General features: G+C 47.5%; 1 long non-coding RNA gene across 3 annotated transcripts; it reads right to left on the bottom strand.

Moving 5' to 3' along the window:
* Nucleotides 1–2,745: 2,745 nt before the first annotated feature.
* LOC146396636 (uncharacterized) lies at nucleotides 2,746–23,354 on the bottom strand. Of its 3 annotated transcripts, none has more exons than XR_014825885.1 (4): nucleotides 23,192–23,300; nucleotides 8,399–8,572; nucleotides 6,903–6,953; nucleotides 2,746–2,871 (listed from the first exon to the last, which is right to left on the bottom strand). It is a non-coding gene; the product is annotated as an uncharacterized LOC146396636 (long non-coding RNA). The 3 variants fall into 3 exon arrangements; XR_014825886.1 differs by lacking the exon at nucleotides 23,192–23,300 and adding an exon at nucleotides 22,452–22,501 and having other exon boundaries at nucleotides 7,339–8,572; XR_014825887.1 differs by lacking the exon at nucleotides 8,399–8,572 and having other exon boundaries at nucleotides 23,192–23,354.
* Between the last annotated feature and the right edge of the window lie 1,633 nt (nucleotides 23,355–24,987).

The following is a 24,987-nucleotide window of genomic DNA, read 5'->3' as shown; positions in this document are numbered from 1 at the left end:
ATAGCAGACAGCATTCTGTGCAGCAGCCCTCTGTTGACTTGTCTGGTTTCCCTGGTAGATAATAAATAGAGGCTAGGCCCTTTCTGTTGTCTTTCTTTCCTTCTTTCTTTCTTTGCCACACCTGCTGCATATGGAAGTTCCTAGGCTAGGGGCTGAATCAGAGCTGCAGCTGCCAGTGTACACCATAGCCACGGCAAAGAAGGATCCAAGCCACATCTGCCACCTATACCACAGCTCACGGTAACGCCGGATTTTAACCCACTGAGAAGGGCCATGGATTGAACCCACATCCTTATGGATACTAGTCGGGTTTGTCACCACTGAGCTATGACAGGAACTCCTCTGTAGTCTTTATAAGGTACTAGGAAAGATAGATACCCCAGAAGCTATAAAGGATATATTTGAGTACATAAAAATTTCTACATAGAAAAGGAGTAATATGATTAACTGTGGAAAAAATCTGCAACATATCAATCAGATAAAAAGACTAATTTCCTCCATGTATATAGAGCTCTTACAAATCAATAACATCAGTCAATGACCAAATAGAGAAATTGACAAAAATTATGAACAGACAACTCAGAATGAAAAGGCATTCGACTTCACTCCAAAGAAAAGCAATGCATGTGAAACCCACAATGAGATAGCACCTCTGAACCAGCTGTACTCTAAGAGGCAGCCCCTGCCCTGCTCTGCCAGGAAATACCCTGTGCCCCTGTCCTCAGCAGGCCTGGCCCAGGGCTTCTGGTTATTCATGACACATCTGAGTGGAGGCTATTCAGAGAGGTGATGGGGAGGTGGGGGCCCTGGCCAGAGGGAAGGGCTTGCTCCTGAGTTAGGCTGGCAGAGAGCCAGGGCTGCCTCCCCGTGTCCACAGGCTGCAGCCACAAGAAGCTGATATTGGCTGGGTGCTCCCCTGATCCCATGAGGGAGGAAGAGGAAGAGGGGGGAGGGAAAACAGAGACAGAGAAGAGGAAGGTGAGAGAGAGAGGGAGGATAAAAGAGAGAGAGAAGGAGAATGTTAGAGACAAGAGAGATAAACACTGAGAGAGACCGAGAGAAACTGAGCCCTAACGTCGCAGGCCTGACATGGACAGAGAGAGGGTCAGAGTGGAGCCACCCAGGCAGACAGATGTGGAGAGAGCAGAGAGATCAAAGGAAGGCAGGGGACGGGGGGCAGCACTGACTTGCTCAGGGCGAATTTTCAATCCTGCTTCTATCTTCCTCACTGTGTAACCTCGGCCTTCCCCTCTCTGAGACTCAGTGATTTTGCCTGGAAAATGGGGAGAGCAGCACTTGTCTCAGGGTAGGTTGTTAAGAGTAGCATTTAAACGAGCTCCTTACCCATGGCCTGGCATCTACCTGCTGCTCAGGGAAAAGGACCCCCATGAATCTGAGGCACTGTGTATGTGGTTTGCAGAATGAGAAATCTGAGCAGCCTAAGGATCTGACAGAAGAAGAGCCAGTCTTTGGCAAAGAGAGTATTGGGGAAGAATCTGCCTGAAATGCTTATGTTAGACAGACTCTTGGGCTAAAGCAAAGAAAACCCATGTTGAAATTCAAAACTCTCCTCTAGGAGGGCTATTGTATTGACTCAAAACTAGACTGAATAGTTTATTTACTTTTCTTTTTTGTCCTTTTTTTTTTTTTTTTTTTTTTTTAGGGCTGCATCCACAGCATATGGAGGTTCCCAGGCTAGGGGTCCAATCAGAGCTGTAGCCTCCAGCCTACACCAGAGCCACAGCAATGCTGGATCCGAGCTGCATCTGGGACCTACACCACAGCTCATGGCAACACCAGATCCTTAACCCACTGAGCAAGGCCAGGGATCGAACTTGTGTCCTCATGGATGCTAGTCGGGTTTGTTAACTGCTGAGCCATGACGGGAACTCCTATTTATTGTTACTTTTTTTTTTTTTTTTGGCTTTTTAGGGCCATACCTGTGGCACATGGAGGTTCCCAAGATAGGGGTCCAATTGGAGCTACAGCTGCGGGTCTACACCACAGCCACAGCAACGCAGGATCTGAGCCACATCTGCTACCTACACCACAGCTCACGGCAACACTGAATCCCTAACCCACTGAGCGAGGCCAGGGATTGAACCCGAGTCCTCATGGATGCTAGTCGGATTCATTTCTGCTGAGCCCCGCAAGCTCCTATTTACTGTTATCTTGACTGGCTTTGCTGACCCAGGGATCTGGTTCTTTGTAGAACTGGTGCTAGTTTTAGTTGTACTCTGCCTGCAATTAGGAAGCTCTGTCACTAGGTGGCGTCTTGGATTTGAACCGGCACAGAAAGATCCACTTCTGAACCACTGAGAATAGCTAGGGATACAGAGGTTTTAGATGGGTGGAAAAGGGTGTTGTGGTCCCTTAGGAAGGTCTGTTCCAGATGAAGGAGTCGGAAGCAGTAGTTTTGTGCCAGGCATCCAGCCACCTCTAGAATGTGCTTTTGAGAAGACAAGTATGTGTTTCTATTTAATGATACTTTTTAGAATAAGTGGGACTCTTCTTAAGACACTTGAGCCTAAGTATTAGAATTACTAATCACTATTTAAGAAGGGATGCTTATAAGAATTATTTTTCCAAATGAAAAACATAGTTTGGGAATGGATATGCAGCAAGATATTTAAGAAAGTAAACATGGAGGTTCAGCTTTTCTTACTGGTCATGAATGGTTTAAGAATTTCTGTTTTCTCCCCTCACAATTGTTTAAAAGAGAGACACCTTTAATGCTTTTTCTTACCTGCTTGTTCCTCTGTGTTCACAGGCAACTCTCGTTCTTGGAGTTAGGATATTCATAGACTCCCTCCGGTCTGCGGCTGTCTGCTCACTCAGCGTCTATCTCAGTGAGCCTGTTCTTGGAAGAAACTATAAAAGAACAAAAAAGGCCTTTTTAGCTGCGTTCTTCTTAAGAATTGCTGGGCTTTAAAAAATTATCCTTTTTCATCGGTAATCCCCTCAAAGCTTTCTTAGAATTTTTATTGTGGTAAAATACTACAATCATATCGCATCATGAAATTTTTTTCAAAAAGAAAATAAATCACTTGTAATCCATCCACCTTGATGAAATGGTTCCCCAGGTTTTTGTTTGGGGTTTGAGCCTCCCTTCCTTGAGTGCCTTTTTTTTTTTTTGGCCAAGGAAAGAGAAATTCCGGCCCCCTTGAAAACCTTGCCCTCACATCCAGGCAGCTGAAAATCCTCCTTCTTTCTTAGCTGTTAGCTAAATGCTTAGCTGTTTGCCCTTTGTAGTTAAAGCTGGTTTCTTTTCTAATCTGCACTGAATAGTTCTTTATTGATAGTCACATGTGGACACAGGCTGTCTTCTGCAAGAGTCAGGAGTTTTCAGTTTCCACATACACGGCTGCCTGATCACGATCCATATAAGTAAACAGGAGTTCCTGTCGTGGCTCAGTGGTTAATGAATCTGACTAGGAACCTTGAGGTGGTGGGTTCGATTCCTGGCCTTGCTCAGTGGGTTAAAGATCTGGCATTGCCGTGAGCTGTGGAGTAGGTTGCAGACACAGCTCGGATCCCGATTTGCTATGGCTCTGGGGTAGGCCAGCGGCTGCAGCTCTGATTAGACCCCTAGCCTGGCAACTGCCATATGCCACGAGTGCAGCCCTAGAAATAAGACAAAAAAAACCCAAACCATATAAGTAAGCATGAGCAAAGGGAGCTTTGCAGGGCTGGACACCAGATAGTTTTGTTTGTGGGGATTATGGGTGTGTCTGCATTTTCTTGCTTCTACTTTGTTGCTTTGTTGATCTCTAATATTTTGCATTTGAAATTTAAAATTTAAATTATTTTAATTGAAAAAACCACATTCACCACCCCTAGGTATAGACCCAAGAGAAATGAAAACATATCCACACAAAAACTTGCACACAAATTATGACTATTCGTAATAGCCCCAAAGGGGAAACAACCAAAATGTCCATGCACTGATGAATGGATAAACAGTGGTCTATACAAAAAATGGAATATTATTCGGGCAATAAAAGGCATCCATGCTATAGTGTGGATGAATTTTGAAAATCTTATGCTAAGTGAAAGAAGCCAGACACCAAGAGCCAATATTGTATGACTCCAATGGTATGAAGTGTCCAGAACAGGGAAATCTATGAGGACAGAAAGCAGGTGTGTGGTTGCCTGGGGCTGGGGAGGGGGTGCAGTTGGAGGGAAATGGGTCATGACTGCTCATATGTATAGGATTCCCTTTGGAGATAATGAAAATGTTCTAAAATTGATTGTAGTGATGATTGTGCAACTCTGAACATACTAAAAACTACTGACTTGTGCCCTTCAAATGGGTGAATTGTACAGTATGTAAATGACATCTCAATAAAACTGTTCTGTATGAAACACACACACATTCGAACAGAACTTAAGATTTTAAAGGCGGGGGAAAAAAGTGCTCCCCTGGACTCTGGGGAAAGAAGATGGCTGGGAGTGGGAGGTGGGAGGAAAGGTCCAGCCATGGACCACCCATGGCCCTGTGGCAGGCAGCAGCCATTCTGCAGGGAGCAAGATGGATGTGGGTGAGGTGGCCCCTGCTGCTGCTAGGCTCCAGTCTGGAGAGGTGGTGGGAGCTCAGGCCTCTGAATCAGTTGTCAAGGCAGGTGGAGGGGTGGGGCATCTAAACTGGGACGTGGCAGATGAGCAGAAGTCATCTGGGTGAAGCCCAGGAGAAGGATCCCAGGTAGAGCATGCTCAGACCCCTGCAGGAACCCTGGGCAGGTCAGTGTGGTGGGAACAGGGTAGGTGTCTGAGAAGTCAGCTGGGCCAGGCTGAGGGAGCTTCCTGAGGCTCTGGAAGCCTATGAGATTTCAAGTAGGAAGGGACTAGGGTCTGGTCTCTGCTTTTGTTTGGCTGTGTTTTTGTTTTTGTTTTGCTTTTTAGGACAGCACCTGCAGGATATGGAGGTTCCCAGGCCAGGGGTCCAAATAGCTGCCAGCCTATGCCAGAGCCACAGCAACGCCAGATTTGAGCCACGTCTGCGACCTATACCACAGCGACCTACACCACAGCTCACGGCAATGCTGGATTCTTAACCCGCTGAGTGAGGCCAGGGATCAAACCCACAACCTCATGGTTCCTAGTGAGATTCGTTTCTGCTGAGCCACAACGAGAACTCCTGGTCTCTGCTTTTGAAAGATTCCTCTGGCTGCAGACACTGGAGACTCAAAGGAAGGGCAATTGCAGTGGCCCAGCTTGGATGATGGCGGCTGGGGCTGTGAAGCAGGGGTTGAATATTAATGATACACACTGCTATATAGAAAATAGATAACCGACAGAGACCCACTGGATAGCACAGGGGCCTCTACTCAATATTCTGTAATTACCTATACTGGAAAAGAATCTGAAAAAGGGATATATGTCTGGGTATAACTGAATCACTTTGCTGTACCCCTGAAACTAAATCAACTCAACTTCAGTAAAAAAGGAGGGGTTGCACTGTGACCCCCAAAACATATGCCCATGACCTGGAACCTATGAATGTGTCCTTAATCGGAAAAGGAATCTCATAGATGTAGTTAAATTAAGGATCTTGAGATGAGAGTGTCAGGGATTACTTGGGTGGGCCCTAAATCCAATGACAAATGTCCTTACAAAGGACACCCAGAGGAGAGACAGAGAAGAGGAGGCCACATGAAGACAGAGGCAGAGATGGGGGGGAGGTGCAACCACAAGGCAAGGAATGCCTGGAGCCAGCAGAAGATGCAAGAGGCAGGCAGGATCCCCCTCTGGAGCCTTGAGACGGAGCCCTGCTGACATCCTAACTTCTGGCCTCCAGACGTGTGAGAGGATAAACCTCTGTTGTTTTAAGCCACCATATTTGTGGTACTCTGTTACAGTGGCCCTAGGCCACCAACACAGGAGGTCTCGTGGAGATGGAGAGAAGGCACCAGATTCTGGAGATTTTTAGGAGGTAGAAACAACCTCCCCAGAACACCTCCTCTCCTGCCTGAATTCCCAGACACTGCCTTTTTTTTCTTTTTATAGAAGTTCCCAGGCTAGGGGTGGAATTGGAGCTGCAGTTGCCGGCCTACACCACACCCACAGGGACATGGGATCTGAGCCGTGTCTGTGACCTATACCAGAGCTCATGGCAATGCCGGATCCTTAACCCACTGAGTAGGGCCAGGGATCGAACCCACATCCTCAAGGACACTATGTCAGGTTCTTAACCCACTGAGCCACAACAGGAACTCCCCAGGCATTGTCTTTTACTCCAACTGCAGTAACTTGAGCCTGTCATTCCTTTAAATGAGAGCTGTGGGCCCACCTATAAAATGGGATGATAGCAGCCTCCCTGCAGCTAAGGATGTGGGAGCACGTAGGCCTTGGGCCTGGCACACAGCGCATTTGGTACGTGTCAATGATGGCTGTAAATTCACAAAACCTTCGAGGGTATGTGCAATACCATTTCACTTTGCTAACGTCCTGACCCTTGGAACTTTTCCCCCTGGGCTCCAGGGAGACTGAGAGGGGTAACAGCATCATGGGTTGAGTAGTGTCCCCCTCAAAGATGTTGAGGTCTTAACCCCTTAGAATGTGACCTTATTTAGAAATAGAGTCTTTGTAAATGAGGGAGTTAAGATGAGGCCATTAGTGTGGCTTCTCCATCCGCCACTGCTCCAGCAGGAGGGCACCAGGCGCTTCCAGGACAGAAGTCTGGGATGCATTTGGAAACCTTGGCAGAGGGGTTTCAAATTCAGCCCCAGCCTGGTCAGCGGGGGAACCACCAACCACCATCTGGATCCTGTTTGCTGGGTCCTTGCAGGGGAATCAGAGCAGAACTGTGGAAAGTGGGCAGGGAGGGGGTGGCTCCCTTGGCAGCCAGGGCTCCGAGTCGGGAGACAGCAGGTCCTACAGCCCAGCCCTGGCCCTGCACTTACTTGCTGGGTGAGCTTGGGCTGCTCATGTCACCTTTGTCTTGGTCTTCTTACCTATTAAATGAGGACAATAGTAGAAGTTACCTCCAAATGTTGCTGCCAGGTTCCAGTGGAAGAATGGGAATAGCAGGATGCTGGGTAAAGGGGAATTTCAGATGGTTTTTTCACTTAAAAAAAATGTGGCAAAATGAACATAATTTAAATTGAACCTTTTCACCATTTTAAAGTGTACGGTTCAGTGGCATTGAGCACATTCATATTGTTGTGTATCTGTTACCACCACCCATCCCCAGAACCCTTTTCATCTTGCAGAACTGAAAGCCTGTCCCAATTAAACACAAACTCCCCATCCCTCCCCTCCCAGCCCCTGGCAACCACCCTTCTACTTTCTGTCTCTGAGTTTGGCCACTCCAGGAACCTCACGTAAGTGGAATCGTACAGTGTCTGTCTTTTTGTGACCAGCTAATTTCACTCAGCATAATGTCCTCAAGGTTCATCCATGACGCAGCCTGTGGCAGAATCTCCTTTGGATTTTATTTTTCCTGAGAAGAATATTGTGAGCAGCTCTGTGCGATGCCAAGCTCCCACCCCCCTGCCTCATGGTCCAGGCGCAGGCGGGCGCCGTGGGCCCGAAAGAAGGAAGCTCCCGGCCGGCGTCTGTTCTCGGGCTGCCTGCCTTCCAATCTCTTGTCTGGGGAGCTGAGAGGGGGCATTTTATTTGGGAAGCTGGAGCTCCTGGCTTATTCCTTTTTGAGTTTCTAAATTTCTAGAGGGAGATCCCTGGCTCCCAGGGACCTTCCCCAGGTTTGGTGGGGGGGGGGCGGGTACTGGTTCTGGACCTGCCCAGGGTAGGGGTGAGGAAATACATGCTACGTGTACAAACCCACGTGAACAAAAAAGGAGGACTGGCTAAATGCTGAGGGGATCCAGGTTAATTCAGGAGGCTCAGCCAGCGTCCGACCCGGGTCCTGGAAATCTCTCAAGGGCTGCAGCTGGGTTCAGGTTCTGCAGTAAGTACAACTAGGCTAGACCCTGCCTGAGAGAACCCCGAGGTTCCCAGACATAGGATGGAGCCCCTGGCCTCTGGGTCACCCTCAGCCTCCCACACGGCTGGGTTTCCTTGTCTCCCTCTAGCCTCCTGGCTCCCCAAGGCCTGATGGAGCCTCTCTCCTAGCACATAAGTGGCCATGGGTACCACTCTGAGATGGCACTGTTAGGGGACCATTGACTGAAGCCACCCACCTTGGCCAGGCACCATAATAGCCGCCAGCATGAGTTGTCTCATAGCAGGAGGCCCTGCTAAGGAACAGGCTGCTGCCCTGAAGACTAACCAGGAGGATTTGGGAGGGACCATCACCTGCGCAATATCCCTGATGCTGGAATCCATCTTGGCTGAGAGGCGCACTAACCACCAGGAAGAACGCTGAGCCCAACAAAATAGGGGCTGAAAAGACGACTGGCCAGAGACAACCTGCAAACGAAGCCCCTTCCCATGAAACCTGAGACTGTGAGCCATGTGGCAGAGCCGTTCTCCTGGGTTCCTTCAACCTGCTGCTCTCTGCCCCCTTCACGATAAAGTCTTCTGCTTTGTCAGCACGTGTGTCTCCTCGGACAATTCATTTCCAAATGTTAGACAAGAGCCCATGCTCTTGTCCTGGAAGGGGTCTGCCTTCCTGCAACAAACTGGTTCTTGGATGAGTGGTAGATTCAGAAGGCCTGGGGCTCGTCCTTCTAATCTTCACCGCCCAGGGAGGAGGGGATGCAGTGGAAGGGGACCAGCACGGGGCTGGAGGCCAGAAAGACTTGGGCCACCCAGGGCTTCAGCAGAGGATCTCACCTCCCTTCACCAAACGCAGGCTCCTCACCTATAAACTGGAGATAATGACACCCATGGCCACCTGACAGGGCAGGTGAGGACTCAGCAGAGTGACATACAGACATACAATGTCCAGCCTGTCCCTGGTGCGTTATGAGGAAATGGCCCTGTTGCTGTTTGGCGAGAGGACAACTCTCTGGGTTGAATGTACATCAGGACACCCCCTGGAAAGCCTTTTTTTTTTTTTTTTTTGGATGTGTCAGCTCACTTTCTAGCCACTGGCCTCTTCTAGAAGTTGCACACAGATAAAAGGTCCCAGTTAATGAGGATTCTAGTTAAAGTTTTAAAATTCACAGCGAGCCCACTGTGCATAATAATGTATTAGAAACACAACAATCCTTTAATCTAGAAGGAATTAATTGCCAGGCCCAGAAATTCAGGGCACGCTGACAGAATCCTTAATTTCTTGAGTTGATGGTTTTAAAAAGCGACTGATTTTAGACTGGCTCCTCTCTACGCGTTAGTAAGACTCCCACAGTTCCAACAAAGGGCGAGATTGTCTCGATGTCTTACTCAGTAAGAATCATGTACGTGGGGTCTGAATTAATGTCAGCTCTGAAGTTTTCCTGCTGGGTGGAACGTGGCTGATTTGAATCCCCAGGAGATTCAATGCCGGCTCTGTGGCCCAGGCATGCCGAGCTCTGAACAGGGAGCGGCCCCGCTCATTCCAAAACCACGTTTGCTGGGTGCCCACTCACAGCCAGAGCTCAGGTTTGGTGTTGGAGAGGCAGGAGAAGACACCCCCAGCTGCACAGACAGATCCTAGATAAGCCCACAGTCAGACAGCTGTAATTGTACATGGTAACGAGGGAATATGAGAAGGAATAGTAAGACCTAATTTAAAGGCAGGGCTTGGGTGTGGGGTGACTGCAGGTCCATGAAATGCTTTGTAAGCCGAAAGCTGGAGGATGAGGGCATTGAACGAGTGAAGACTGTAGAGACAGGTGCCGCTGGGCCAGGAAACGCCCTGTGCAAAGGCCCTGAGGTAGGAATATACAGTGATAAAAGCCAGGAGCTGTTCTCAAGGAGCTTCTAGTGATGGAGGCACATGGGGCAAACAAAGAAAAATCATTCTTATCATTCTAAGCACCAAGCTCAGGTGCTTGGGCGAGTGCTGTACGCCTGGGGGAATCAAAGCTCCATGTACCCCTGGCCCTCCAAAGGATGCAAATAGGAAAGCAGGAGACAGAATGGGCTTTGTCTTCTGTCACCGAGGCCTCCAACCCTCAGCACAGCAGCCTCTTTTTTAAAAAATTTATATCATGGGGAGTTCTCGTTGCGGCTCAGCAGAAATGAATCTGACTAGCATCCTTGAGGACTCAGGTTCCATCCCTGACCTCGCTCAATGGATTAAGGATCTGCTGTTGCTGTGATCTATGTTGTATGTCGCAGATGTGGCTCAGATCTGACATTGCTGTGGCTGTGGCGTAGGCCAGCAGCTACAGCTCCAATTGGACCCCTAGCCTGGGAACTTCCATATGCCATGGGTGCAGCCCTAGAAAGCAAAAAAAAAAAAAAAAAAAAAATTATGTTATGGAGTTCCCGTCATGGCTCAGGGGTAACGAACCCGACTAGGATCCATGAGGACATGAGTTCAATCCCTGGCCTTGCTCGGTGGGTTAAGGATCTGGCTCGGATCCCATGTTGCTATGACTGTGGTGTAGGCTGGCAGCTGCAGCTCTGATTTGACCCCTAGCCTGGGAACTTTCATGCCACAGGTGTGGCCCTAAAAAGACAATAAAAAATTTTGTTTTATGTTATGTCTTATGGCATAAGACATCATTTATTTTAAATAGTTTTGATGAGTTGTAATCGACTATAATAAGCTGTACACACTTAGAGTGGACGATATGATCAGATGTGACATATAGCCACACCTGGAAAACCATCCCACCATCATGATGATGAACTTGTCCATCCCTACCCCCTCAAAGTTTCCTTGTGCCCTTGGTAAGCCCTTCTTTCTGCTCCTTCCCTGATCCCCAGGCAACCACTGATTTGCTTTCTGTCACTATAAATGATTTTGCATTGTCTAAAATTTTATATACTCCGTACTCTTTTGGACTGGTTTCTTTCACTCCACATTGTTCTGTTTTGTTTCTTGGCCATGCGCGTGGCATGTGGAAATTCCCCAGGCCAGGGATCGAACCCAAGCTGCAATTGCAGCCTGTGCCACAGCTGCAGCAATGCTGGATCCTTAACACACTGCACCACTAGGGAACTTCCAGAGTTTTGAGAGTTTTTTACATATTCTGGATACAGGTCTTTTATTACATATGTGATTTACACATTTTCTTTCAATCTGTGACTTGTCTTTTTATTGTCTTAACATTGTCTTTCAAAGAGCAGATGTTCTTAATTTTGATGAAGTTCAGTTTACTGTTATTCGATTTGTTGATTGTATGTTTTGTGTCATGCCTAAAAAAATTTTTTGCCTAACCCAAGCTTGCAAAGATTTTCTTTTCCTATGTTTTCTTTTAGAAGTTTTATAGTTTTAGGTTTTACATTTAGCTTTACGAGCCTTTTTTTTTTTTTGGGGGGGTCTTTTTAGGGCTGCACCTGCGGCGTATGGAAGTTCCCAGGCTAGGGGTAGAATCAGAGCTGTAGCTGCCAGCCTACACCACAGCCACAGCAATTCTGGATCCTTAACACACTGACCTGGGGCAGAGATCAAACCCGAGTCCTCATGGATCCTAGTCGGGTTCATTACTGCTGAGCCACAATGAACTCCCTATGATCCATTTTTGAGTTAATTTTTTGTGTATAGTGCAAGGTGTAGATCAAAGTTCTTTTATTTAAAAAAATTTCATATGGATGTCTGTATTAGATTCTTGAGGATGCCATAACAAATTAATTGGTGGCTTAAAACAATAGAAGTTTGTTCTCTAACAGTTCTGGAAGCCAGAAGTCTAAAATCAAGGGGTTGGCAGGGCTGTGCTTCCTTGAGGGCCTCTGTGAGAAAATTCCTTCCTAATGTAAATTGGTACAACCACTATGGAAAACAGTAAGAAGGATACTTAGAAAACTAAATATAGAACCACCATATGATCCAGCAATCTCATTCCTGGGCATATATCCAAACAAAGCTATGATTCAAAAAGATACATACAGGAGTTCCCATCGTGGCTCAGAGGTTAAGGAACCTGACCAGCATCCATGAGGAGACGGGTTTGATCCCTGGCCTTGCTCAGTGGGTTAAGGATCCAGCATTGCCATGAGCTGTGGTGTAGGTCACAGATGTGGCTTGGATCTGGCAGTGCTGTGGCTGTGGTGTAGGCCGGTGGCTTAAGCTCTGATTCAACCCCCTAGCCTGGGAACTTCCATATGCCACAGCAGCAGCCCTAAAAGGACCAAAAAAAAAAAAAAGAAAGAAAAAAAAGATACACACAGCCATATGTTCATCATAGCACTATTTACAACAGCCAAAACATCAAAGTGACTGAAGTGTTCACCGACTGATGAATGGATTAAGAAGATGTGGTACATGTATACAATGGAATACTACTCAGCCATAAAGAGAATGAAATAATGCCATCTGCAGCAACATGGATGCAACTAGAGATTCTCATATTTAGTGAAGTAAGTAAGAAAGAAAGACAATACTGTATGATATCACCTATATGTGGAATCTAAAATACGGCACAAATTAACCTATTTACAGAATAGATATAGACTCACAGACATGGAGAACAGACTTGTGGTTGCCAAGGGGGAGAGGGGAGGAGTGGGATGGACTGGGAGTTTGGGGTTAGTAGATGCAAACTACTACATTTAGAATGGATATGGAGTTCCCATCGTGGCACAGTGGTTAATGGATCCGACTAGGAACCATGAGGTTGTGGGTTCGATCCCTGGCCTTTCTCAGTGGGTTGACGATCCGGCGTTGCTGTGAGCTGTGGTGTGGGTCGTGGATGCGGCTTGGATCTGGCATTGCTGTGGCTCTGGCATAGGCCAGTGGCTACAGCTCCGGTTCGACCCCTAGCCTGGGAACCTCCATATACCACGAGAGCGGCCCAAGAAAATGGCAAAAAGACAAAACAAACAAACAAACAAGCAAAAAAAACCGGCAAACATGAGGGCAGATGGACAGAGATTATACAATCTGAAGAACAGAGAGAGAAAAGAATGCAGAAAATGAACGGAGACCTCAATACACCATCATGTGCACTAACACATGTATAATGGGAACACCAGAGATGAGGAGAGAGAAAAAGGGGAAGAAAAACTATTTGAAGAAAAATGGTTGAAAACTCCTCAAATGCGATGAAGACATTCATCTACAAACCTGAGATGCTTAACAGACTCCACAAAGGAAAAATACAAACTGATCCACACCCACACACACCATAGTAAGGATAGGGACAGATTAGGATAGTTATACAGGTTGTTGCAGAACCCCGTAGAGGACCATAGATAAAGGGGGAACACTAGGGAACTTTGGGAGAACACACCAAGTTAATGATCGCTCAAGAAATCCATCAGAACATCATGGAACAAAGCCGGCTGGCTCAATTATAAAACAATAAATAAAAACATGAGATATGTCTTAGGTCATTAAGTGAAAGACAAAACGAGGCCTGCATTCAAAGTCAGCAAGATAATGATCCTTAGGACCAAGGACAGGAATTTAAGGGAAAGATGACATTCCAAAGTAGGAGACTCTCATTATATGGAAACCTGAGGTGATTCAATATATTTTAGCATATGTTACCACCCTTCTGCTGATTTTTTTTTTTTTTTTTTTAGGGCCGTACCTGAAGCATACGGAGGTTCCCAGGCTAGGGGTCGAATCAGAGCTACAGCTGCCGGCCTACACCACAGCCACAGCAACTCAAGATCCAAGCCACTTCTACGACCTACACCACAGCTCATGGCAACACCGGATCCTTAACCCACTGAATGAGGCCAGGGATAGAACCTGCATCCTCATGGATACTAGTTGAGTTTGTTACCACTGAGCCATGACAGAAACTTTGTTGAGGTTGTTACCACTGAGCCATGGCAGAAATTTCCTCCAAGAAATTCTTGAAATCAACAAAGATGAGTGATCATATACAAGAGGACCCCAATAAAACTGGTAAGCTGCCTCCTCATCAGAAATGATGGAGGCACATTTCTAAAAGGAAAAATAAGTCAGCCTAGAATCTTATAGCCAGGAGTTCCCGTCGTGGCGCAGTGGTTAACGAATCCGACTAGGAACCTTGAGGTTGCGGGTTCAGTCCCTGGCCTTGCTCAGTGGGTTAAGGATCCGGCGTTGCCGTGAGCTGTGGTGTAGGTTGCAGACGCGGCTCGGATCCTGAGTTGCTGTGGCCCTGGCGTAGGCCGGTGGCTACAGCTCGGATTCGACCCCTAGCCTGGGAACCTCCATATGTTGTGGGAGCGGCCCAAGAAATAGCAAAAAAGACAAAAAAAAAAAAAAAGAATCTTATAGCCAGCAAAAACTATTTTTCAAAGCTGAAGGTGAAATAAATGTATCCCTATGCACAACAATGTAAATAAACTATAATTTAATAAAAATATAAAAAATCTTTAAAAATATTAAAAGAGAATCCCAGAAAGACAAAATAAAACAAATTTGCTATATGTTATTCACTTCAATTTGCCAAAATTTTGCTAAGAATTTTTGTTTCTATGTTGGTAAGTGATATTGGAGTAGTTTTTCTATTCTTGAAATACTACTGTCTGGTTTTGGTATCAGTTGAATTAATGGCCTCATAGAAGGAAGTGGAAAACATTTCTTCCAGTTAAATTTTCTGAAAGTTTGTATAGAATTGGTATTATTTTTTCTCAGATATCTGATGGAATTTCCAGGCCCAGTGAAACCATTTAGGTCTGAAGTTTTGTTTGTAGGAAGGGTTTCAACATAAAATCAAAGTCTTTAATAGATAAAGAGGTATTCATGGTATTTCTTAGTTCTTGAATGAATTTTGGTAATAAATTATGTCTTTTCAAGGCATCTGTCCATTTCATCTACATGGCCAGTTTTACTGGCATAAAGTTGTTTCAAGTATTCCCTTTTATGGTTTTTTTTTTTTTTTTTTTGCCTTTTCTAGGGCTGCTCCCTCAGCATATTGAGATTCCCAGGCTAGGGGTCGAATTGGAGCTGTAGCCGGCAGCCTACACCAGAGCCACAGCAACACGGGATTCGAGCCGCGTTTGCAACCTACACCACAGCTCACGGCAACGCCGGATCCTTAACCCACTGAGCAAGGCCAGGGATCGAACCCGCAACCTCATCGTTCCTAGTTGGATTCATTAACCACTGAGCCACTATGGGAACTCCCCCCTTTATGTTTTAAATATCCGTAGATTCTACAGTGATGTAACTTCTGTGGTATGTCTTCTTTCTTTTTCTATTGGCCAGTCTTGCTAGAGGTTAATCAATTATATTGATCTCAAACAATAAGCTTTTTTTCCCCAGCGATTTTCTCTATCATTTTGTTTTCCATTTGTTTGATTTCCATGTCGATTTTTATGCCTTTTTCCCACTTGCTTTGGGTCTCACTAACCTCCTCACACTCCTCCTTCCCCAACCCTGTCCTTTTTCTTCTCCTCCTACTCTTTTTCTTCTCCTTCAGTTTCTTAAGGTAAAGGCTCACACCAATTCTTTAAAATTCATTGAGGTCTGTTTTATAGCACAGAACAGGGTCTATCTTGGTAAACGTTCCATGTGCATTTGCAAAGAATGTGAGTTCTGCTATTTGGGAGTAGGAAGTTGTACAAATGTCAATTAAGTTGAAAAGAATGGGGAGAGACTGCTCACTAGACCAGACAGTGAAGAGGTCAGGGGTTACTGCAGAAACTAGGAATATTTCTCAGAGGCTGAGGCTGTGTGGAGATGGTCTGTCCACGGTCTGTGGGCAAACACCTGGCTCCAGCAAAGAGAAGTCCAGGAAGGAGGTGCAGGTTCAATGTCATCTCGGCCCTGGGCCTGCCTGTACTATGGTCCTCACGGCTGCCTCCCTGGCTCTCTCTCTCACAGGTCCCCTGTGCTGGGATGGGCTGGTACCCAAGTTCCAGTGTTCAAGTTCCTGCTGGTCCCAGGCCTTTACATGGTGACTGGGCCTCCCAAAGAAGCTCTGGCCACAGAAACCCATCCTGGACTCTCTGCCTACTCTAGAGGGGTACAGGCACTGTATGATTGGGTCCTGACTCCTCTACTTCCCAGAAAGTCCTCTACTCAGGGCAGACAGCTACCCTGAGCCACACTCTCCTCCTCCGATCATGGGTCCTGTTTCCACACCCAGTTCTTTTATGCTCCTCCCCACTGCAGGCAGTCCCTTACCTCAGACAAAACTAAGCTCTTATCCCCTGTACAGGCTGAAAGGTGCCCACCCTCACATTCATATGTTGATGTCCTAACCCCCAATATCTCAAAAAGTAACCATATTTGGACTTAAGGTCTTTAAAGAGGTGATTTGGTTAAAACAAAGCCATTAGGGTGGACGATACTCTTCTATGGAGTTCTTATAAGAGGCAGTTTGAACACACAAAGAGATCCCAGGGGTACACTGCACACAGGGACAGCCATGGGAAGAGGCAGCGAGTGGGTGGCCATCTGCAAGCCAAGGACAGGGCCCTCAGGAGGAATCAAACCTGCCAGCACCCTGATCTTGAACTTCCAGGCTTCAGAACTGTGAGAACACAAATATTTGTTGTTTAAGCCATCTAGTCTGTGGTATTTTGTTATAGTAGCCCTGGCAAATTAATACATCACTCCTCATCCACTCACCACACACGCACACAAGCTTCTGTACCCACTGAGGTAGGTGGTCCAGCTGTACCCTCCGCCAGTCTGCAGAGCTGGGTGCAGATCTTTTTGGCTCCTGGAAGAGCCAAGAGGCCACAGACTGAGGATCTGAGGTCTGAAGAACCCAGCCACCAAAAAAAGGTTGGATCAGAACCTGTTTCCTCCACCCCTAGATCTTCTAAATTCTGAGGAACTCTATATTAGTTATCTGTTGCTGTATAACACATTAACCGAAAACATCAATACACACTGATTTATTCTCATAGTAACTGTGGGTCAAGAATTCAGGAGCGGCTTAGCTGGGCATATGTGGCTCAGGTCTCTCATGAGACTCGGGTCAAGATATTGGCTGAGGCTGATATCCTCTGAAGACCTGACAAGCTGAAAGACCCACTTCTCTCTCTCTCTCTTTTTTTTTTTTTTTTTTTTCTTTTTAGGGCTGCACTCGCAGCATATGGAAGGGGTCCAATCGGAGCTACAGCTGTTGTGGACTATGCCACAGGTACAGCAACGCAGGATCTGAACCACATTTGCAACCTACACTACAGGTCAAGGCAGTGCCGGATCCCCTGTCCACTGGGCAAGGCCAGGGATGGAATCTCCATCCTCATGGATACTAGTCAGATTTGTTTCCACTGCGCCACCACGGGAACTCCTGAAAGGGCCCCACTTCTAAGAAGGCTCTGTTCACACAGCTGTAATTTAAAATTTTCATGTAGCCCCCTTAAGTAGCTGGCTGCCTCTCATCCGTGACCTATTTGCCTCTCTAATGCTGGGTCGGCCCTGTCCTCTCCACCCTGACTTTTTCCCCCCAGGAACTCATGGGGGTGAACATTTTACCTACCGATGTCCTCTCCTGAGGGAGCCATTACCTCGGGTCTCCTCATGATGAGGCTGTCAATCACAGAGCAATGCCCACCCTCTGCATATCACATGACCCAAGACTGCCAATCCCAGCAGCATACCCTCCCGGGCTGTTTGCGCATAGAGACTGCGCTCAGTAGGATGGGTCAAGAGACTGGGCAGAGCTTGTGAGGACATGGGGGCTTCCTGGATCCGGCTCCATCTGAAAATGTCAACCCCTATATGAGAGTCAAGACTTCATTTTCTGCCTGTCACTCTGCCTGTCACTTCTTCCCTTCGAGGGTCCCAATTCCTGTCTGAAATGGCCATCAGATACAGCAACTTTCTGTAACCCTTTGATACAGAGCAATTCAGTTCTTTGCTAGGACCAGCTTCCGAGGGCCTCTTGCAAGCAGAAGGTCACAAGCTATTTTCCTAAATAAGAGACACTACCCCATTCCTGGGACAAATTATGGCTGTTCCTATAGCTTGGAAGTCATTTGTGGGCTTTTCTTCTTTTATATTCCCCTTCCCTTTCCCATTGCTCTGTTAACATCTTGGGGTGAATGGGCTGGAGTTGGGGGGATGGGTGGGCTCCAGGCACTGCTCAGCCTCTGACTCAGGTGGGGTGGGAAGGGGTTGGCTAGGGAGGGAAGTATGACATATAGCTGAAGGCTAGTGGGTGGGGACCACTGGGTGCACATCCCAACATCATGTCTTACAGAACTTATTCTCAATTAAAAACAAAATTTCTCAACAGCAAGTGTCTGTTTCCTCTCAGTCTGGCTCCCTGAGCAAGTGGAACCTGAAACTAGTCCCTTCTAAATGTTTATATCTGAGAACATTAATGAGCAAAACACTCCTGAGCTGACACCCCCACCTTTCTTCCTCCAGAGCCACTCCCTGTTTCCTTGCTACCACTGCCAGGCTGGAAAGCAGCCTCAGTCAATGGTATCCGTGCCCTGGAGGCACGGTCATTATGCTGATACCGCTGGATATAGGGCTGGTGACATAATGCACAGGGCACAATGCACAGTGAAAATGTGGAGCCCCTTCTTTGAAAAGTATTAACAATTTCAAGATGGTGTCAGGAACCTTTTTTTTTTTTTTTTTGGCTTTTTGGCTTTTTGCTACTTCTTGGGCCGCTCCCGCGGCATATGGAGGTTCCCAGGCTAGGGGTCTAATCCGAGCTGTAGCCACCAGCCTACACCAGAGCCACAGCAACACGGGATCCGAGCCGCGTCTGCAACCTACACCACAGCTCACGGCAACGCCGGATCGTTAACCCACTGAGCAAGGGCAGGGACCGAACCCGCAACCTCATGGTTCCTAGTCGGATTCGTTAACCACTACGCCATGACGGGAACTCCAAGGACCCTTCTGATTATGGGGCCCCGTGTCACTGCAGAGGCAGCACAAGCATGAAGCAGGCCTTGCTGTCACCAGTCCCCGTTGTCTTCGATCTCCCCGGGCCCTGTGTTTGCTTTTCTCCTCCATTCTTTAGTTTGGTTTTCCAACTTCCCTTTGCATTGTCTTTTTTCCTGGAGAGTCGGCCAGGACTCTTGGCTGGTGTGGCCTCCTCCTGTCATCTTCAGGGCTATTGGGTTTCCCTTAACATTCATCTGGAAGATTCTGCCTCTTATTCTGGCACCATCTTGTCCCTCTCCTGCTGTGGCTGGACTGATGTCAGGGACTTGAGCCACATGGGGCTTGGTTGCAAATCAGAACACTCCCTTCTACTTTTTCGCTAGTGTTTCTCATGGTGGGCCAGCCTGCTTCTCCAGCCTCACTCTCTGTTGCTCCCCCTATATGCTGAGCAAAACCCACACTGGACCTCACTCAGATCCTGAGGCATTTCAGGCCCTGACATGCCTATGAGATTCTGAATCATTGTGGCAGAGACAATGCTGTGGATTCACCAATTTCATTTTTCACACCTCTTTGCCTATGGGAGGACTACATTTCCCAGAAGCCCTTGTATCCAGCTGTGCCCATGTGACTGGTGATGGCCAATGGGATGTGGGAAGTAGTGAAGTACAGGGAAGGAGTACACTCCTAGGTCTCACTCCTAAAATCTCCTGGAGACCCTCTGCCCACACTTGCTCCCTGCCTGTTTGTGACACTAAGAGTGCCTTGAATCCATAAGATGCTGGAACTAAAGCTGACACTAAAGTCCACAATCAATTTTGCATGAAGAAACACCCTTAGAAACTGGGAGAGGCCTTCTGCCCAGATAGAGGGCCCAGGAAGCATGCCAGAAGATCAGCCTTTGATTCACCATTTTCCCAGTCCAGGGCTTGCCACCAGCTTCAGTTGTTTTTGTTTTTGTGTGTGTGTGTTTTTTTTTTTCAGGAAGCTTCATGTGGCGTTGGAAAGGACACTGACTGTGGAGGCAAAGTCATGGTGGCAACATGGGCATGAAGTCTGCCCCTGGGCCTCAGTTCCCCATTGAGAAGGTGGAGGAGGCTGATCTTTGGAGATTCCCCCAGCCTCTCATGATGTGCTTCTGGGACCAGGGGCTGAGAGTTGCCCCTCTCACTCCCTCCAGGTACCCCCAGGGGGTGAGCTGATCTGTGCATTCAGCTCCTACAGGGAGCTCCTTTGAGTCTGGCATTGCTTCTGGAACCCTGAAAGGTGATAACTGTCCTTTGTGTTAGTGAATACAAATGGACAGGGATGGCCAATATGACTATGAAGCTGCAAACCCCTCAGTTTCACCTCACTCTGCCACCACTCTCTAGCTCAGTGACCTTGGGCAAAGGATGCCATCTGTCTGAAGAAGAACCTACCTAGTCGTGATTAAATAAGACTGAAAAACAAATAAATACAGACCATTTCTCTGCAACTCAGTTTCCTCCCCTGTGACACATGAATGGAACTATACCCACCCTACAGGGTGGCTGGATCAAATGAAATAATACACAGTGTGTCAACTTCAGCAGGATGCCTGGTCCTCCAGCATTTAATTGATGTCCGCCATTTATAACACTAAGTCCCTGCTCTTCAGTATGTTAACCCTATGGCGGAGGGGCCTTGTTCCTCCTGGCTCTGTGCACACACCCATCAGCAGGGGTCTCACCCCCAGCAGTCTGAATGCTGTAGCTGCTCACGACCCTTCACTTAGAGCAGGTGCTGTGGTGTTGGGGGCTTTCTCAGGGTGAGTGCCTAGTGCCTAATTCAGAGTTTTAAAGATGTAGCCAGCATCCTTTCCAGAGAGCATTCTGAGGCCTCAAAAGCAAAGTTATAGCAGAAGCCCACAACAGCTGCCCCCCTCAACCTGCTGCAGACTTGTTGGCGGAGGATCAGACACCCCAGTTACTGAGGGTTAATTACAAACTTGGCGCCCATCTGCTCCGGAGAACTTGCAAAAGTCTCTTTTTTCTCTTTCCAAAGGCATAAACATTTGTACTGCAAGTAGCCCAGGGGGCCTGGAGATGTTTATTTTGTAGTTAACAAAGAGAGGGGTCTTTTGACTTGTGGATCAGGGGTTCTACTAGCCCCAAGCAGAAGCCTCTGGGGGGGGCCCTGCACCAGCAGGTGCCTCTGGGAATGGCTCAGTGTGGGGTGGAGCAGGCCAGGGGATTTGACCAGGACTTAGGACCCCAGGCGACTTCCCCTGGCAGGGGAAATGCTGCCCTCAGTGCTTAGTCTGTCCTGGAAACACACACTCCAGCATTTTGACTCTTTGACAGAAAAAGAAGTGCCAGTGAGACAAGGGTTTTTACACTTTCCAATTGTTAAAATAATTAATGTGCTTCCCCCCCCATTGCACGTGTAATTCAAGGATATAAAAGATTCAAGCTACATGTAGATATATCAAATAAAATGTGTTGAATGGTGACGTAGAATTTCATAGTATGCAAATAGAATAATTTATATGCTCACATCCCTGCTGAGGGAACTTTATTTTTTTTTGTCTTTTGTCTTTTTAGGGCTTCACCCATGGTATATGGAGATTCCCAGGCTAGGGGTTGAATCAGAGCTATAGCTGCTGGCCTATGCTACAGCCACAGCAACGCGGGATCTGAGCCATGTCTGTGACCTACACCACAGCCCACGGCAGCCGGATCCTTAACCCACTGAGTGAGGCCAGGGATTGAACCCGTGCCCCCATGGATACTAGTCAGGTGCATTAATCACTGAGCCATGAAGGGAACTCCTGATGGAACTTTATACACAGAAAAAAAGGATGCTCTTAAATAAAGACCTGCCTGTTGTTGGGTCCCTGCCTGTGGTTGGGATCAGGCAAAGAGGACTCGCCTTTTACACAGAAAATCTGAGAATACGAGGGCTTCTAGGTGGTGACGGAGACTGTCCTGGGTTAGTGACCAGGTTTAGGGCCTTGAGCGTTGCAAGGTGGGGGTGGCTGTTCCAAGGCTGACGTTCAGCCACAGCTCTCCGATCTTACCACTAGGCGGCGCTGGTGAGGAAGGCTGAACAGGGGCGGCTCCTGCCAGGAAAGCAAGGGTGCCGGAGGCAGGGTTGGGGCTATAGCCCAGGCAGTGGAGCTGGGCTTGGGGCTTAACTTGCTTGTTTGCCCACGTGGGGCCAGGAGGGAAATAAAACGACATCCAAATTCTGGATTTGTTCCTGAACTGAAGCAAGGATATCAGCAGAGAAGGATATTTTCACCCAATAGATAATGTTGCTGAGATGATGGTCAGCAGACTTTTTTATAAAATAGGGACATATATGGAACAGATTAGGGTAAACTAGCTACTTAAAGGAACCAAGTTAGAAATTATTTTCTGAGGAGAGAACTTATTTTGTGCACTGAGTGCTTGGCGTTAGATAAACAGTGTTTCAATCCCAAAGGCAGGGTGCAAAACCATTTGATTTGGCTCCCATTTGCAGAGTTGAAAGTATGGGCCAGGCCCTTGACACGCTGACCCCTCTCCAGACCTTTGTGGTTGGAGTGTTACCCCCCTTAATTTACTGATGAAAATCATTAAAATGCTGGTGACAGAGCTAAACATTTTGCCTTTATTATGTTATTTAATCTTCACAACAATTCTATGAGAAACTACTGTTATACCTATTTGATAGATGAAGAAACTGAGGTTAGAAAGGTAAAGTAACTTGCCTGAGGTCTGGGAGCTGGTCATGGTAGAGCCCACATTGAAGCTGGTCCCTACAAGTCAGAGTCCACGGTCTTAATTCTCCTCTTATGAGCAATCAAGCCTTCCTCAGTGAAGCCAGGTGGCTTGGCTAAGGTTACCTGCACAGGTGTGATGGCAAGTCCACACCCTCCCCCACCCCTTGTGCAGAGAAGCAAGGAGGCAGCGAAAGTGAAGCAGATCCTTTGCTAAGACTCTTTGCTTAGAGATTTAATGGCAAATCTCAGCTGAGGAAGGCCGTGTGCAAAAGGGCTGCCCTGCCCGCCTCACGGGACTGAGAAGGCCAGTTTCTAAGAGACTGGGGCTCCCTAACACGGGAAGGGGAAGTGGTTTTAGCCAAATATTTGGCTGGGAATCAGGCCCCTGGTTCCAACTCCTGGGTATTAGCAAAGGAGAACAAGGCATTGCTAAGGGTGGCAAATTGGTTATAACTAAGAGAACCTGGGAGATGCAAAACAACGTGAGGGCCACCAGCTGTCCTGGATCTGGGGCCTCTGTCGCTGGAGGAACAACGGCTCAGGAAACCAGCCGCCCTCCCCCGCAGTGCAGCCCTTTCAAGCCAAGAGCCTCTCCCCCTCCCTCCCTCCCTCCCTTCCTCCCTTGTGCTCCCAGGGCTGAAGAGCTGCCATGCATTAGGGTCCCCCTTTCTGCACCCCTCCCCCTGCCCCACACCTTGTCCTTCCCTTTTCCCCCAGTTTAAACTCACCCAGCTTGTTGCTCACGAAAGCGAACAGGCTTGGGGGTGGGTTCAGGTCCCAACTCTTGTGCTTGTTGAATGAATTATTTAACCTCACCGAGCCTCAATAGCTTCATCTGACAGATGAGGATAATCACAAGGCCTAATCCATCCAGCTGTTGCGAGATTCAATCTGATGTATGAAAAGTATGAAAAGTGGTTGGCATGGTGCAGGGGCTGGCCTGTGGCCTTGCTGCCTGTTTCAGGATGGCCCACGAGCTAAGAATGGTTTTTACTTGTTTTAATTGTTGGGGAAGAATCAAAAGAGGAAGAATATTCGGTGACATGCGAAGGTTATAGAAAATCCAGGTTTCAATGTCTGTTAAAAATTTTTTTTTAACACAAACTGCCATTTGTTATTGTTGTTTGCTTTTTAGGGCCACCCCTGAGGCATATGGAGGGTCCCAGGCTAGGAACTGAATCGGCGCTCTAGCTGCCGGCTTACACCACAGCTCAGGGTAACGCCAGATCCTTAACCCACTGAGTGAGGCCAGGGATCGAACCTGTGTCCTCATGGATGCTAGTCAGATTCATTAACCACTGAGCTACAACGGGGACTCCAACCTGCCATTTGTTTATATGTTGTCTGTGGCTGTTGAGGGGTGGTCCTCGGTGCCTTCTTCCAACTGCCAATCCCCGTCTCCTCACAGAGTCACCCAGTGGCTTTAGGACTTGCAGTAGTGGGGTCCATGGAAGTTTCAGGCTGCTGTTCCCAACCAGTGCAGGCATAGCTGAGAGGTTGTGACAGTCTGACCAACAAGAGCTAAAATAGTTCCTGTTTAGCCCTTTGCAGAAAAAGTTTGTTAATTCCTGGCCTGAGCACCTGACTCTGGGTAAGTGATCAGGTAGATGTATCCATGGTTACTACTGCGATTATTATTCTTTTGGTCTAATTTTAACTTCCAGGTACTGTTATTTATGGTTTAATGGAGAGATTTTGAAACTGAAATCATTGGAAGGGTTTTTTTTTTTTTTTCAATTGGTAGGTGGTGGTTGGGGGGGTGTCTCTGAATCTCCAGAATTTCTATGTAGTTTTTTGTGGGTGAGGCCTTTTGGGGAGGGGCTTGATGACATTCATCTGATCCTCAAGTAGGTAACAGTGAGGGTTTGATGCTTTCCTCGCCCCAGGCAAATTGATCTGTACTTTCCCTGCGCTGACTGGAGGCAACATCAATGACATTTGGGGGGAGACCTTGGGGGTCTTTGGGGCCTGCCCTGGTGGGAGGTGCTTGCAGTGCAGCAGAAACCAGGAGCCCTGGCTTTGGAGCTAGCAGGTGAGCTGAATCCTGACCTTGCCCTCCACTGGCCAGGCTGCTTCTGGGAGCCTCAGTTTCCAAGCGGGGTTAGCCCAAGGATGACAGGAGGATTGTGCAGGGCCTGGCACACACAGGTGCTGCAGAAGTTAGCTGCTGCTATTATCATCATCATCACTGTGGCACATTCAGCTCTTTCCTCAGTTCACCAGGGGCCATAAAAAGCTGTCCCATACTTGGCTAAATATGAAGTTTGAATTCCCCCTGGGTTTTCTTGATCCTATTTTATCAATGGAATCAGCAACTAAAGCGAGTTCATTAGACATATTCACACAATCGGTGTGCAAAATAGCAGGCCCCCAATTAAGTTTTTAGAAGTTCAGGGAGTTCCTGTTGTGGCGCAGCCAAAACGAATCCAACTAGTATCCATGAGGATGCAGGTTCGATCCCTGGCCTCGCTCAGTGGGTTGGGGATCCGGTGTTGCCGTGGCATAGGATGGCAGCTGTAGCTCA

This window comes from Sus scrofa, chromosome 14 (genome assembly GCF_054392235.1).
Source record: "Sus scrofa isolate SSC_HxYL_T2T_F1_AM1 chromosome 14, Sscrofa_HxYL_maternal_Yorkshire_Landrace_v2.0, whole genome shotgun sequence".
In the NCBI taxonomy this organism is placed as follows: domain Eukaryota; kingdom Metazoa; phylum Chordata; class Mammalia; order Artiodactyla; family Suidae; genus Sus; species Sus scrofa.
Note: the sequence above shows the minus strand (reverse complement) of the source record. Positions and strands in the feature narration are given on the sequence as shown.